Below are 16,701 nucleotides of genomic sequence, written 5' to 3' on the forward strand. Positions count from 1 at the left end.
GCCTTCTGGAAGCACCTCTTTTAGGAGCTTAGATGGTATAGGGTCTAACATACATGTTGTTGGTTTAGATGATTTAACAAGTTTATACAATTCTTCCTCTCCTATGGTAGAGAATGAGTGGAACTGTTCCTCAGGGGGTCTATAGTGCACTGTCTGATGTGATACTGTAGCTGACGGCTGAATGGTTGCAATTTTATCTCTAATAGTATTGATTTTAGAAGTAAAGTAGTTCATAAAGTCATTACTGCTGTGGTGTTTGGAAATGTCAACACTTGTTGAGGCTTTATTTTTCGTTAATTTAGCCACTGTATTGAATAAATACCTGGGGTTATGTTTGTTTTCTTCTAAAAGAGAAGAAAAGTAATCGGATCTAGCAGTTTTTAATGCTTTTCTGTAGGATATGTTACTTTCCCGCCAAGCAATACGAAATACCTCTAGTTTTGTTTTCCTCCAGCTGCGCTCCATTTTTCGGGCTGCTCTCTTTAGGGTGCGAGTATGCTCATTATAACATGGTGTCAAACTGTTTTCCTTAACCTTCCTTAAGCGTAAAGGAGCAACTTTAAATAAAGTGCTAGAAAAGAGAGAGTCCATAGTTTCTGTTACATCATCAAGTTGTTCTGAGGTTTTGGATATGCTAAGGAATTTGGATACATCAGGAAGATAACTTAAAAAGCAGTCTTTTGTGTTAGAAGTGATGGTTCTTCCATACTTGTAACAAGAAGTAGAATTTACAATTTTGGCTATATGAATTTTGCAAAGAACTAAATAATGATCTGAGATATCATCACTTGGCTGAATAATTTCAACACCATCAACATCAATTCCATGTGACAGTATTAAATCTAGAGTATGATTTTCGACGTGTTGTCTAACACCAATAGAGTTCAGAATGTCTATAAATGCTGATCCCAATGCATCGTTTTCATTATCAACATGGATATTAAAATCACCAACTATTAAAACTTTATCTGCAGCCAGAACTAACTCGGATGTAAAATCACCAAACTCTTTAATAAAGTCTGTATGGTGCCCTGGTGGCCTGTATACATTAGCCAGTACAAACATAACAGGGGAATTATCATTAACATTTGTTTCTTTGGATAATGTTATATGAAGTACCATTACTTCAAACGAGTTATACTTGTAGCCTGCCCTCTGAGAAATCCTGAAAACGTTGTTATAAATTGAAGCAACACCTCCCCCTTTGCCTTTTAGACGCTGCTCATGTTTATAACAGTAATCTTGGGGGGTGGACTCATTTAAAATAATGTAATCATCAGGTTTTAGCCAGGTTTCTGTCAAACAGAGTACATCTATATTATGATCAGTGATCATATTATTTACAAAAAGTGTTTTCGTAGAAAGGGATCTGATATTCAATAAGCCAAGCTTTATCATTTTTTTATCCATATTGCTTCTGTTTTTTATTTGTTGAACCTCAATTAAATTGTTAATCTTAACTTGGTTTGGACGTTTTTTGTATTTTCTAGTTCGGGGAACAGACACAGTCTCTGTAGTGTGTTATATAGATATATATATATATAAAGAGTCTCTATGTGCTGAGAATTAACTGACCTCTGTGACGGGAGGCAGCTAGCAGACGGTCGGTTTAGCCAGTTTGTCTGCTTCCTGACCTGGGCCCCAGTTAGTCAAGTATAAACACTAAGACTATTTGCCATATTTCTAGAGAGAAGAGTGGCGCCACCCCAGGAGGGATGAAGACCATCTCTTTTAAACAGGTCAGGTTTGCCCCAAAAGCTCGTCCAATTGTCTATGAAACCTATGCTATTCTGTGGGCACCACTTAGACATCCAGCCATTGAGTGATGACAATCTGCTATGCATCTCATCACCACGGTAGGCAGGGAGGGGACCAGAGCATATTACAGTGTCTGACATCGTGCTTGCAAGTTCACACACCTCTTTAATGTTATTTTTAGTGATCTCCGACTGGCGAAGTCGAACATCATTAGCGCAGGCATGAATAACAATCTTACTGTATTTACGTTTAGCATTAGCCAGCACTTTTAAATTTGCCAAGATGTCAGGCGCTCTGGCTCCCGGTAAACATTTGACTATGGTGGCTGGTGTCTCTATATTCACGTTCCGTACAATAGAATCACCAATAACTAGAGCACTTTCATCAGGTTTCTAAGTGGGTGCATCACTGAGTGGGGAGAACCTGTTTAATGTTTTGATCGGAACAGAAGAGCGGTGTTTTGACCCACGACTACGCTGCCTCACCGTCACCCAGTTTCTGTTTCCGGAACCGAACAATGTACAGGAATCCCTGAGCTAGACGCATCCAAAGCCGTATCTAGAGCCCTAACATTCTTACTGTCCTCAATTAAAGTTTGGATGCGTGTCTCTAATTCTGAAATCTTCTCTGTCAGCCTAACTATTTCCCTGCATTTATCACATGTGAATCCCTCATCAGCGACAGAGATAGATAAACTGTACATGTGGCAAGAGGTGCAAGTAACAATGACGGGAGAAGCTATTACTCACCGTGCTTGATGAAATATTCTTACTGCGGTTGTTTGATGAACTTGTGAAAAACTGGAGCAAGGGAGAGGAGAAAAGAAAACAGCGATAGGTTCGAATGAAAACGCTAATGACAATCCAAACATGATAGAAATTCGCTTGTAAATGCATTACTGACATTATCTGTATGAATGTTAAAATCACCCAGAAGGATAACATTTGAAGATATGAAACATAGATAAGTTAAGAGTTCAGATAATTCAGGTAAAAATGCATTATTGCTCTTGGGAGGGCGGTAGATAGTTATGAGGATGGTTGGAATCGCACCATTTATTTTTATGGCAATTGACTCAAAAGAAGAATATGTAGACAAAGTTAACTGAGATACTTTCAATTTCTTTTTATAAAGTATTGCTAGCCCCCCTCCCCTTTCCGTATCACGAGATTTACAAACATAACTATATCCTGGGGGAACACACTCGTTTAGATAGAAAAAGTTGTCTGGTTTCTGCCATGTCTCAGTTAGACAGAGAAAGTCAAACTCACGGGTCAGACAGTAGATCGTACACCAGGGGTCCTTTAGTGGAAAGCGATCGTATATTAAGTAATCCAAAGAAAAAATAGTTTTTACCACAATCGTTGCCAACCGATCTGGCAGGGTTGATTAGTACACTACGATTGACACTGCGAGTCCGTGTAAGCCTCCTAGGCGGGCGTGGTTTAGATGACCAAAAGGACCGAATTTGACATGAGCCATCGGTGTTATAACTCCGCCGAGACCCGCGGTGTATATATTTCCGACGTGGAATGTACACAATATCCAAGGGAAGATGTGGAGCTGACAGAAGATTAAAATGACGCAAACGGAGCTGAGTAAGTTCCGCCACCGAATACTGGAGCATCGCCCATGCTACCGAGTGGTATACTGCAGAAAGAACGACCCAGATGTAGTTCATCCGCACCATTAGCTCAGTGATCTTCATAGTTGAACCGCGTGCCAGAGGTACCGCAAAGAACACTTAGTAACCGGCAGTCAATCGGCAACCTCAAAGAGCATCAGCAGTCATAGGTACACAGGTAGATCAACCAGCATACAAACCCACCAAATCAGCGTGGATACAGAGGTCAGACTCCTTAAAATGATATAAAAACAGTTCATAGATGCATCCATGCATTCATAAGTGCAGGACGATTTTGAAGCGCTAAAAGTTTTAAAATCCCCTCCCTGAGCAGCGGCAGCTAACAGCGCCAGCGTTCACCCCGAAGGATCCAGTCATATGTCTCTTTGGTTCAATATAACAATATTTGTTTTCAATATATTGAAAATAAACTACAAACATAAAATTATATAAATTTATTTTAAACATTCTTTCTTGTAACTCTTCCCTCTCAGTCACAAACCTGACTGAAAGGCTCATTATGCAGCTCATTATGCGGGTCTTTGTCTTCTCAGATGTAAATAACAATAATATTCATTGTTTTCTGTGAGTGAGTAAAGATGATTTTCACATCATTTTGAAGCAAAAATTCTAGGCTACAAGCTCCAGGTTTGAGTGAACAAAGAGTTTTGTGAACAAATGTTCTGTATGTGTGTAACGTTTGATCAGGCTCCAGTCCACCAGAGGGAGCCTTGACCTGAATATTGAACTTTTCCACTTCCTGTTCCTGCCACATCAGTTCATTTATAGTATCATTTATATAGCACTTTTTCTAGGCACTCAAAGCGCTTTACATAGTCTGGGGGTATCTCCTCATCCACCACCAGTGTGCAGCATCCACCTGAATGATGCGACGGCAGCCATGGTGCGCCAGAACAACTACCACACACCAGCTTACTGGTGGAGAGGAGACAGAGTGATGAAGCCGATCAGTAGTCTTGTCATTTCCTGTAATCCTGTATTTAAATCATGTTTGTACTGCCACATTGCAAAGTATTGCCAGTTCACTGCCTTACTAAGCATTCTTCCATTGTTCCATTATTGATTATTGTTATGACCTTTGCTTTTGCTCTTCTTACTCACGTTTTTGGATTACTGTTTTGGATTTGTCTGCCTGTGGATTCTTTTGCCTGTGTTTTGACCCAAGCCTGTGACCTGACCACGAGTTGTGACTATCGTTTGGATTTTATGCTCAGAGCTTTTAACAAAGACCCGCTTATGGAATCCACTCGGCCTAAATCCTCCTTACAGAATACCTCACCCAGTGCGGATCCGAAGGAAGTTTCTCAACTCCTTTCTACCATCGAGTATCAAAAGGATCTGCCGAAGGGTTATCAACACCAGTTGTTGACGCTGCAAGCCACCAATGAGCATTTGACACAGTACATTCAGTCTCTCCCTGCCCCACGACCTGACCCGGTAAGATTTGCGTTACATTATAAGTTTGATGGCTCTCCTGACAACTGTATTAGTTTCCTCTGACAGTGTTCTATCTATTTTTCTAACCAACCTGAAACTGATCACCAAGACCATAAAAAGTGTTCCAATATCCTGCTGGGGGCTCAACTAACTCAGATATGTCAAGGCAACAGACCAGCTTCTGACTATGCTATCAGTTTTGTACTCTTGCTGCACAAAGTGGGTTTAATAATGTTGCTTTGAAGCACATTTTTCGTTCAAGTCTGTATGCTAAACTACAAGCGGAATTACTATGTAAATATGACTCCCTTGACTTCTCCCAGTTTGTTACCCTTGTTATCAAGATTGACAATCTTTTACGAACCATGTCCCAAGTCTAACTTCGCTTATTTGCCTACTATTACTGCGCCAACACCATGTCAGTCTGGTCCTACTGAAGCCATGCAAATTGGACGAACTCACTTACCACCTGATGAACGGAGAAGAAGATTACTCAATCAACTCTGTTTCTACTGTGGTGAATCAGGACATAGCTGTTCCAACTGTCCTGTTAAACCTGCTACAAACCCCTCTTCAAGTTATCGAGTGAGTCACATGTTCAATACTTTACAAATCAGTTTATGCTTGTCGCTTCCCATCATTTTGTCAGTTGCTAATCAAGACTATCATTTCTCAGCGTTAATAGATTCTGGAGCAGCTGCAAATGTGATTCATCAAGATTTAGTTAAGCAGTTGAACATTCCTACAACCAAATGTGAACCACCTATTGCTGTAACTGCTGTTGATGATGGTCCTGTCGGTAAGGGTCATATCACTCATCAAACCCATAAAACTTAGAGTTGGCCTGTTTCACACGGAAGAAATAACTCTCTATGTTATATCATCACCATGAAACCAAGTTATCCTAGGATATCCTTTGTTGTCTACGCACGAGCCATCTAGCCAAGAATCCATTGTCACTTCCCAATAATGTCCCTATTGAGTATGCTGACTTAGCCGAGGTATCTAGCAAAGACAAGGCCTCCAAGTTGCCACCTCATTGCCCCTGGGACACCTCTCCACCTAAGAGTCGTGTTTACCCGCTGTCCATTCCTGAAACCAAGGCCATGGAAGAATACATTGAAGAAGCCTTATCTTATGGGTTTATTAGGCCATCCATCTCTCCTGCAGCATCTGGGTTCTTTTTTTGTTGACAAGAAAGATGGTGGTTTAAGGCCTTGTATTGACTATCGAGCACTCAACGCTATCACTGTTAAGAATCGCCATCCTTTGCCTCTTGTCTCTGGAGCAATTATGTGAGGCCAGCTATTTCACTAAATTGGACCTCAGATCTGCCTACAATCTCATCAAAATCTGTGAGGGCAATGAATGGAAGACGGCTTTACGAGTATTTGGTTATGTCATTTGGATTGGCCAATGCACCTTAAATTTTCCAATCCTTCATTAATTAAGTTTTCAAAGATCTCTTGAATCAGTATGTGATTGTCTACATAGACGATATCCTGATCTACTCTTGCTCAATGGAAGAACATATCTCTCATGTAAGAGTTGTGTCCTGTAGAGCTGAAACAACGAATCGATTTAATCGATTAAAATCGATTAAAATCGATTATTAAAATAGTTGTCAACTAATTTAGTCATCGATTCGTTGCTAAATAACTTTTATTTGCCGTAAGCGGCTCATTTCGTGCATATTTCAAATCTGGGTGACCAAAGTGTGGCAGTAATGAGCCACCGGAGGTTTTACTCAGCCAGTACAGCAGGAGAAGTAGCGAATAGCCAATAGCTGGCCTCGTTTTGTCACATGCTTCCCGAACAGCGTCTCTGCAGCATTCAACGTGATGTTGGAGTAGTTTACTTTGAGCCTTCAAAAAAGAAGAGTAACCTGTAAACTCTGCACTACTGAACTGTTTAAGGGAACGTTCACACATCGCGTCTTTTGCGCGCTCAAGTTCGTTATTTCCAACACCGCACCGCATCGAGTTAAAACATTTCAACTTTTCAGAATGCCGCAAGCGCACCGCGGGTCATGTGACAAGAACTAACCAATCAGCTTCATCCTTTCCTGTAACAACGTTAAAAGCTCAGTCAAGATGAAAGGAACAGCTGATCATAGTTGTATATGGATTTCCATTTTGAAATAAATTTAGTAGCAGAGCTACTGCAAGTGATTTTTTTGAGCTGCAAATCTATTTATCCTTTGCTGAAATTTCCGCTTCTTCAAGGAGAGAGCACGTCATGGTTGCTTAGCAAAGGCAGACGCCTCAGGGGCGCTTCTGCCCGAGCGCTTTGGAAAGGAGGAGAAAGCGGTGCGCCTAGCGTTTTCCACGCGTTTTTAGGCGCGATTTGTGAACGGCCCCTAAGACTTTCATTTGTGCAGATTCTCCAGTACAATGTTGTTTGCAAATGTTTAGTCGTAAAAGCTGATAACATTGCTTTTTAACAGTTAACATTTAAAGCTTTACAAACATGTTCTGTGATTAGTTTGTTGTTTACCAGTTCAAAATTCAGTTGTGCAGCCTAATTATGACTGAATGAGAGAGGTAAATGTTTAAAGATATTTGAAATGCACTTTTTTTCCTAAGTATTCACTGCTCATTTTCACACAGCAGGTTTTTTGTGTGTGTCCAATTTTTTTTTCTGGACAACTTTCTGATGGATTTTACTTTAAATTGTGAGTTCCATTCAGGTTTCATGCCACTGGCACTTTATTCGAAGGATTGTTTACAATTTCACAGCAAAAGCTATAAAGCTGTTTCCCAGTAAATAATAAAATACAATGCACTGCAATTTTATTCTGTTTTATCCTTATTCTTCGTGAAAATATGTTCTGAAAGATTCCTTAAGCTTCATTCGGGATGTTAAACTACTTTAGGAGCTCTAAGGACTGCCATGGTGAAAACATTATTTGAAATCTCCTTGTGAAATTTGCTAGAGTATGGGTCAGTGTTCTGATTGCAGAAGAGCTTGACAAAGGATTACTAACAATAAAACAACTCCAGGTATATTTTTGATGAGGACAGTGCAAAATGGTTAAAATCTCTTAAAAATCTATGCTGAAGGATAAAGACCATTTATTAATAATTTACTTGGGGAAAAAATGGAAAAAACTAAAATATAAGTACATAAATCGATTAATCGTAAAAATAATCGACAGATTAATCCATTATCAAAATAATCGTTAGTTGCAGCCCTAGTGTCCTGATATATCACAAAAACAAGAGCACACATACTTGTGTGTATATATATATATATATATATATATATTTATATATATTTATATATATATATATATATATATATATATATATTAGGGGTGTAACGGTACGTGTCTTCGTACCGGACCGTTTCGGTACAGGGCTTTTGGTACGGTGCATGTGTGTACCGAATGACCGAACGAACATATTAAGTGGCGGAAGTCTCCGCGTTCAGTGCAAATCCCACCCTGCAGCAAGGCCGGCGACACACTTGATGCGTGGCGCAAGCGTCTCAGCTGCGTGGCGTGTCCGTTTTTAATTCGGCTCACATGTTAGAGCTTGCAGACTGCCTGCGTGAGACGCGCGGAACACACGTGCATGCTAGAAATAGAACCGACGCCTATATTTCACGCGACACGCAAGCATGTTGGAAGCGCTTCCAGGCAAAATAGAATAGGAAAATATGTTTATATGTCATTTTGTACACAAATACATACAACCCGAATTCTGGAAAAGTTGGGACGTTTTTTAAATTTTAATAAAATGAAAACTAAAAGACTTTCAAATCACATGAGCCAATATTTTATTCACAATAGAACATAGATAACATAGCAAATGTTTAAACTGAGAAAGTTTACAATTTTATGCACAAAATGAGCTCATTTCAATTTTGATTTCTGCTACAGGTCTCAAAATAGTTGGGACGGGGCATGTTTACCATGGTGTAGCATCTCCTTTTCTTTTCAAAACAGTTTGAAGACGTCTGGGCATTGAGGCTATGAGTTGCTGGAGTTTTGCTGTTGGAATTTGGTCCCATTCTTGCCTTATATAGATTTCCAGCTGCTGAAGAGTTCGTGGTCGTCTTTGACGTATTTTTCGTTTAATGATGCGCCAAATGTTCTCTATAGGTGAAAGATCTGGACTGCAGGCAGGCCAGGTTAGCACCCGGACTCTTCTATGACGAAGCCATGCTGTTGTTATAGCTGCAGTATGTGGTTTTGCATTGTCCTGCTGAAATAAACAAGGACTTCCCTGAAATAGACGTTGTTTGGAGGGAAGCATATGTTGCTCTAAAACCTTTATATACCTTTCAGCATTCACAGAGCCTTCCAAAACATGCAAGCTGCCCATACCGTATGCACTTATGCACCCCCATACCATCAGAGATGCTGGCTTTTGAACTGAACGCTGATAACATGCTGGAAAATCTCCCTCCTCTTTAGCCCGGAGGACACGGCGTCCGTGATTTCCAACAAGAATGTCAAATTTGGACTCGTCTGACCATAAAACACTATTCCACTTTGAAATAGTCCATTTTAAATGAGCCTTGGCCCACAGGACACGACGGTGCTTCTGGACCATGTTCACATATGGCTTCCTTTTTGCATGATAGAGCTTTAGTTGGCATCTGCTGATGGCACGGCGGATTGTGTTTACCGACAGTGGTTTCTGAAAGTATTCCTGGGCCCATTTAGTAATGTCATTGACACAATCATGCCGATGAGTGATGCAGTGTCGTCTGAGAGCCCGAAGACCACGGGCATCCAATAAAGGTCTCCGGCCTTGTCCCTTACGCACAGAGATTTCTCCAGTTTCTCTGAATCTTTTGATGATGTTATGCACTGTAGATGATGAGATTTGCAAAGCCTTTGCAATTTGACGTTGAGGAACATTGTTTTTAAAGTTTTCCACAATTTTTTTACGCAGTCTTTAACAGATTGGAGAGCCTCTGCCCATCTTTACTTCTGAGAGACTCTGCTTCTCTAAGACAAAGCTTTTATAGCTAATCGTGTTACAGACCTGATATCAATTAACTTAATTAATCACTAGATGTTCTCCCAGCTGAATCTTTTCAAAACTGCTTGCTTTTTTAGCCATTTGTTGCCCCCGTGCCAACTTTTTTGAGACCTGTAGCAGGCATTAAATTTTAAATGAGCTAATTAAGTGGATAAAAGTGTAAAATTTGTCAGTTTAAACATTTGCTACGTTATCTATGTTCTATTGTGAATAAAATATTGGCTCATGTGATTTGAAATTCCTTTAGTTTTCATTTTATTAAAATTTAAAAAACGTCCCAACTTTTCCGGAATTCGGGTTGTATTAATTTATGACACTTTGATGTTTAAAAGTCTACAGGTATATTCAGATATAAATGTAATTTGAAAAATAAATTAATAATTATCGATTTTCAAATATTGCACCTGTCAAACATAGTCTATTTTGCCGTCAATACTTTTGACAGGTGCAATATGCCAGTGTGTCACCGCCTAAGGTTTTCAAAAGGATCACGCGAGTGTGAACATCACTACAACTAGGGAAAAAAAGATTGTAATTCAAACGCAGCTCCCGTAGGCATTTAAACAGACCTTTGCTATTAATTCTGATCGGTCCAACACTATAACGAAATCTGAACAGGTCTAAAAACTGAAACTGTTGACGCCGCACTTTACACTTTGGAAAAGTTATATATATATATTTCAAATATGAGCAGGCCTATAAGCTATATGGGATTGGTAATGCTGCACTGTAATCATTTATTTATATTTTTCATTATATTTTGTTATATGATATTGGTTTGAGACTGAGAGTATTTTATTTAGTGGAGAACTTTGCAGCAGTATTTTATTTTCTTATTCTTTTTTTATTTTATATATATTTTATTAAAAATTATTTAAAAAAAGTGTAAACAAATTGTTAAAAAAAAGTTTTTTAACAACCTGCAGTTTAATGTTTGCATTTCTTTCCCTTACTATACCGAAAATGAACCGAACCGTGACTTTAAAACCGAGGTACGTACCGAAGCCTGATTTTTGCGTACCGTTACACCCCTAATATATATATATATATCATTTAAAATATTATATATTATGTTAAATCATAAAGGCCGTTTTAAAATGCATTACAAATAGCGCACTGAAGAATAGAATATGCACACCTAGACTGAAATCCCTTTACTCTCCAGCACAGGAGGTGGCGATATACACCTCAAATCAGGTCTACACCTCGTGGCCATTGTTTACAACACAACACCAGAGCACATGCCACTGAGCTGAGGTGCCTGACATTTAGAAGCTGTTATAGCCGTAGGTCTGTTACTATGGATTTTGGTAGGGTGTAGTTCCACTGCCATCCTCTGGGGGCTCTAAATTGTGTACTCTCACTAACTTAAGCCAGGTGAAGCAGTAGAGGAAGTTAAGTTGTTTGGTCAGGAGGAAGCATGGATGCCTGCTTTGTTCTCCTTTAACACTGTAGAGTTCAGATTGATAAACATTTGTGTTTCATGCTCAATCAAGGTAAGTGTTTTTCTATGTTTAGTTTGTTTTTGTATCTTTTTCAGTTGAGTTTGGTTTTAAAATCGGTTGTTAATCCATCTGAGACAGGAAAAATTAGGAGACTAAGTGAAGATGAGCAGAGTTTACAGAATAACTGTTTATATCTTTCTCAGCCTGACCCATACAAATTCAACAAGTGTTACTATATAAACGGAATTGTTACTTACAAAATCATTTAAAAATCATATATATATTGTGGGTGTTGTGGGTTCAATTCCCAGTGAACACACCAAATGGTAAAAGAAAACAAATGTATAGCCTGAATGCACTGCAAGTCACGTTGGATAAAAGCATCTGCTTAAATGTAATGTAATAAAGTGTTGATTCATTAAGTTGGAATCTCACATATTAGATGTAGCCCATATGTATTTCACTAAGAATTTAACTCTGAACATTGTTGGTGTGTTTTATTAGTTGCATGTAGATATGTAGGCACATGGAGGGAAGTCGTGGCCTGGTGGTTAGAGAATCAGACTCGCAATCGAAAGGTTGTGAGTTCGAGTCCCGGGCCGGCAGGAATTGTGGGTGTGGGGAGTGCATGTACAGTTCTCTCTCCACCTTCAATACCATGACTTAGGTGCCCTTGAGCAAGGCACCAAACCCCCAACTGCTCCCCGGGCGCCGCAGCATAAATGGCTGCCCACTGCTCCGGGTGTGTGTTCACAGTGTGTGTGTGTGTGTTCACTGCTCTGTGTGTGTGCACTTTGGATGGGTTAAATGCAGAGCACAAATTCTGAGTATGGGTCACCATACTTGGCTGAATGTCACTTCACTTCATTTCTGATTTTAGCGTGTGAACAGCACTTTTATTTTGGAGGGGGGATTTTATATCATAAGGCTTTTGCAAATTAATAACTGATTGTAAAATGTTACTTCTACCATTTTTTTTGTATCTGTAGCTATATATATATATATAAGAATGATATACACCTTTGTCAAACAATTATCAAATAAAAAATATAGTTTTAAAATAGAACATATAAATGTGTAGCCATTTACAAAATCTCACAAATTTTCATTAAACAACAATTTAAATATGTATTTCTCCAAGAATTGAACTCTGAACATCGTAGATGTGTTTTATTATTTGTATTTAAATATGTCTGCACATTTCTGATTTTATTGTGTGAAGGGGTCTTTTATTCTGGAGGGGAGATATGACATCATAAGGCTGTGCCTCCTCCTGCTCTGTTGTGATTCAGCTGAATGAAGTGCTCCAAACTGTTCAGGATATTGTATGCTTCTAAAGAGGATTCTTGAATGAATATTTGATTACTGAATGTAACATTGTACTGCTTGGTATAAAAACCTTTTTTTTTTTTTTTAGCAAATGAGTGACCAATTGAGTTTGGATTATTTTCTTTCTGTTAATTATTCTCCTCTTGTCCAAACTCACAGATAATCATCCACATGACACACTATTATAAAGATGTCGTTTATTAAAGAGGAGAGTGAAGACATTAGGATTGCAGAAGTGTTCAGCATCAAACATGAAGATACTGAGGAACAAACAGGTTTGTTTCTTTCTCAAAGCTGAACTCATTTGATTCTTATTCACAGTACAGCTCGACAGGAATTAATGATGTTTCTGAAGAATGTCATATGATTTTCCTAATTATGGCTTTTGACCTGGAGTGTAGGCTAAAGGGATAGTTTAAAATTAAATTTATAGTTAGTTTTGGGGATAGTTCACCCCAAAATGAAAATTATCGCCTTAATTTACTCATCCTCAAGCTGTCCTATGTGTATATGAATTTCTTCTTTCAGACGAACACAATCAGAATATTTTAAAATATATCCTGTTTGTTCCTAGCTTTATAATGTCACTGAATAGGGGGTGAGATTTTGAGGGTTATTCACATTTGACTTACGTATCAGGAGATTAAGCCGCAAAACGCGTATACGCGTTAATCGACTCCAGAGGGTTAATTACTCAACCTCATGTAATTTCAAACCCGCAAGATCTTTGTTCATCTTCGGAACACAAATTATTAAAAAATAATAATAATAGTGACAATGGAATATGATTATTTTAGATTTAATCTGGAGCTCTCTGACCCTGCATCGGAGGCAACACAACTGAAATGTTCCCAAGTCAAGAAACGTAGCAAGGAGATCTGTGAATTAATCCATGTGACATCAGTGGTTCATCCGCAATTATACAAAGCTATGAGAATACTTTTTGTGTGCAAAAGACAAAAAACCCCTAACCCCATAAATGGCTGCTGTCATTTTTGATTTCCCTAACCTAAACTATGATCTTAAATTCAGCACTTAGCGTCTATGTCAAGGCTCTCAGCGCGCCTTCCGTTCGTTGATTGGCCGCCTGTTTTGAGGCTGGAGGAAAACTGGGGGATGGGTTGCTATCTCAGACTGAGTACAGAAGTGAAAATTAAATTGAGCGGAAGTACAAAGACTGACATAGTCTCACCCTGGTGCCATTTTGGAGAATATCTCGCCAAACGGAAACAGCCTATCGGTGTGACGCAGCTGAGATGTAGTCCAACATTGCACCAGGGTTAGTATTTTTTTCTTCCATTCACTACAATTATAAAGCTTGAAGGTGCAGGGTATTTTTTTTAACAACTCTCATTGTGTTCGTCTGTTCTGCGAGCAGCTAAAATATTTTTCTTCCGTTTTGAAATCTTAATTTTCTTCAACCAGGTACTTTTCTTAATTTTCATTCAGTTCTTGACCCTCCTCTTTCAGCACCTTCAGGTCTAAGGTGAATAGAAACAAATACAAGGGAGTTCACCTCAAAATGAGAGCTCAGAAGAAAGGAACTAGAGGTATCTCCTGCAAACATTGTGGAGAATTTTTACTCAAAACTAAACCCTTAAAAGACACATGAGAATTCACACTAGCTGCGGTGGAGGTGCTGGTCTCCCTATCTCACTGACAACACTTTAGCTACTCCACTGCACACCTCAGGCCCCTTCCTCAACACTTCTTACTTCACACTAACTCCGGACACAGCACACACTCCTCCACAGGTCACCTTTCGACGTAACCTACGCTCACTCTCTCCCTCTCTCCCTCTCGCCTATCCTCTATGGTTTCATCTTCAGTTTCTTCACTCTCTCAGTTTTTAGCACCGAACACAAACAGTGCTGCTCCACTCTAACATCTTGCTTAGACAACTTTTGCCCACTTTCATCCAGACCAGCAGGCACAACCCCCTCTGCCCCTTGGCTGTCTGATGTCCTCCGTGAAGACAATCTAAACTCAGGGCTGCAGAGTGGATATAGTGCAAATCAAAACGCTCTACCAACCTTAGTGTGTATCAGTCACTCCGCTGTTCTCTGCAAATGTCTCCACTGCTAAAATAAAACATACTACCACAACATAATCACTCACCTCCTTCAGACCATTTCTTCTTCAGTCATACCTTCACTTACTTACAATATCAACACCTCTATTCACACGGATACATTTCCCACAGCATTTAAGTAGACTAGGGCAAGCGCACTGCTTAAAAACCTCTTTCTAAATCAAGCACTTTCTAAATCGAAAACTACAGACTCATATCCCTTCTTCCATTCATTGCAAAGACACTTGAGCCAGTTGTGTTCAACTCTCCATGTTTCTTGCACAGAACAACCTCCTGGACAGCAACCAATCTGGCTTCAAAAGTGGCCAGTCAACTGAGACTGCCCTGCTCTCAGTTACTGAAGCCCTGAGACTGGCAAGAGCAGCTTCCAAATCCTCAGTACTCATCTTGCTGGATCTTTCTTCTGCTTTTGACACAGTTAACCACCAAGGAAGAGTTAAGATTAAAGGGAAGTCGTGGCCTAGTGGTTAGAGAGTTTTACTCCTAACCCTAGGGTTGTGGGTTCGAGTCTCGGCCTTGGACAAGGCACTGAATCCCCAACTGCTCCCCGGGTGCAGCAGCATAAATGGCTGCCCACTGCTCCGGGTGTGTGTTCATGGTGTGTGTGTGCACTTTTGTATGGGTTAAATGCAGAGCACAAATTCTGAGTATGGGTCACCATACTTGGCTGAATGTCACGTCACTCACTCAGATTCTACTGTCCTCCCTCAGAAAGATGGGCATCTCTGGAACCGCACTCCTGTGGGATAAGTTCTACCTCTTAGATAGATCCTTCACTGTGTTTTTGAGCGGTGGACTTTCTAAGTCACAACTTCTTACTACTGGGGTCCCTCAAGGTTTAATACTTGGACCATTTCTCTTCTCCATCTACATGATGTCAATATGATCTGTTATTCAGAAGCATGGCTTTTCTTATCACTGCTATGCTGATGACACTCAACGCTACTTCTCATTTCAACCAGATGATCCGACAGTAGCTGCTTGTAATGCAGCCTGTCTAAGAGACATTTCTAGCTAGATGAAGAACCATCACCTTCAACTCAACCTTACTAAGACAGAACTACTTGTGGTTCCAGCAAACCAATAATTTCATCACAGCTGGTCTATAATGCTGGTTTGGTCAACCAGAACTCCTTTCAGGACAGCCAGAAACCTAAGTGTTTTGATTGGTGATCAGTTAAGCCTCACAGACCACATTGCTACAACGACCTGGTCCTGCAGATTTGCCTTTTACAATGTTAGAAAGATTCGACCCTTCCTGTCAGAGCAAGCTGCAAAACTTCTTGTCCAAGCTCTCTCCAGACTAGACTATTGTCTCTCCAGACAGACTAGGCCTCTTGCACGTACTATCAAGAAAGCTCATGTTACACTTCTCTTCATCAGCCAAAAGCCACTCACATCAAATTCAAGGTGTTGATGTTTGCCTACAAGATGACCACTGGAGCTGCAACAATATACATAAACTCACTAGTTCAAACGTATGCACCCAACAGAAGCTTGCATTCTGCAAGTGAATGACGCATTGTAGTGCCATACGAAAAAAGGCACAACATATATTCTCCAGGGTATATATATATCTCTAACCCAGGATAAAACCTGCTCCGGAGCAGGGTAGCTTTGTAGCATAACTTACCATGGTGACTAAACCTGTTCAAAACCCCAGCCCATCTTCTTAAGTCTGAAAAGTATGAGCATTTTTTGGGGGGGGGGGGTCTATTTACACACTTGCTCTTGTGTATTAGATGTTTACCTGTGGTTGTTAAAGACAACAGAAATACATAGAATGTGTGAATAAGCATTTATATGAATGCAGTGTTGAATGAGGCATTTATATAGCACTTTGTGTATTGCTTTTCACCCAAAGTACTTTACAACCATATGGGGATCTCTTTTCAACCATCACCAGTGTGCAGTATCCACTTGGACATACACTAGCTACAGGTGGAGAGAAGAGAGATTGATAGAGCCAATTCAATGGTTGGGCATTATTAGGAGGCCATG

The 16,701-nt window shown here is 39.8% G+C and overlaps 2 protein-coding genes across 3 annotated transcripts in view; both read left to right on the plus strand.

The window, feature by feature from the left end:
- The window catches only part of LOC132155035 (zinc finger protein 271-like), an 84,633-nt gene that overhangs the window by 65,113 nt on the left and 2,819 nt on the right, over positions 1-16,701 (plus strand). The window lies entirely within an intron of this gene.
- LOC132145434 (E3 ubiquitin-protein ligase TRIM35-like) overlaps positions 1-16,701 on the plus strand; it is a 188,556-nt gene that overhangs the window by 31,877 nt on the left and 139,978 nt on the right. The window lies entirely within an intron of this gene.

This window comes from Carassius carassius, chromosome 1, assembly GCF_963082965.1.
Source record: "Carassius carassius chromosome 1, fCarCar2.1, whole genome shotgun sequence".
In the NCBI taxonomy this organism is placed as follows: Eukaryota; Metazoa; Chordata; class Actinopteri; order Cypriniformes; family Cyprinidae; genus Carassius; species Carassius carassius.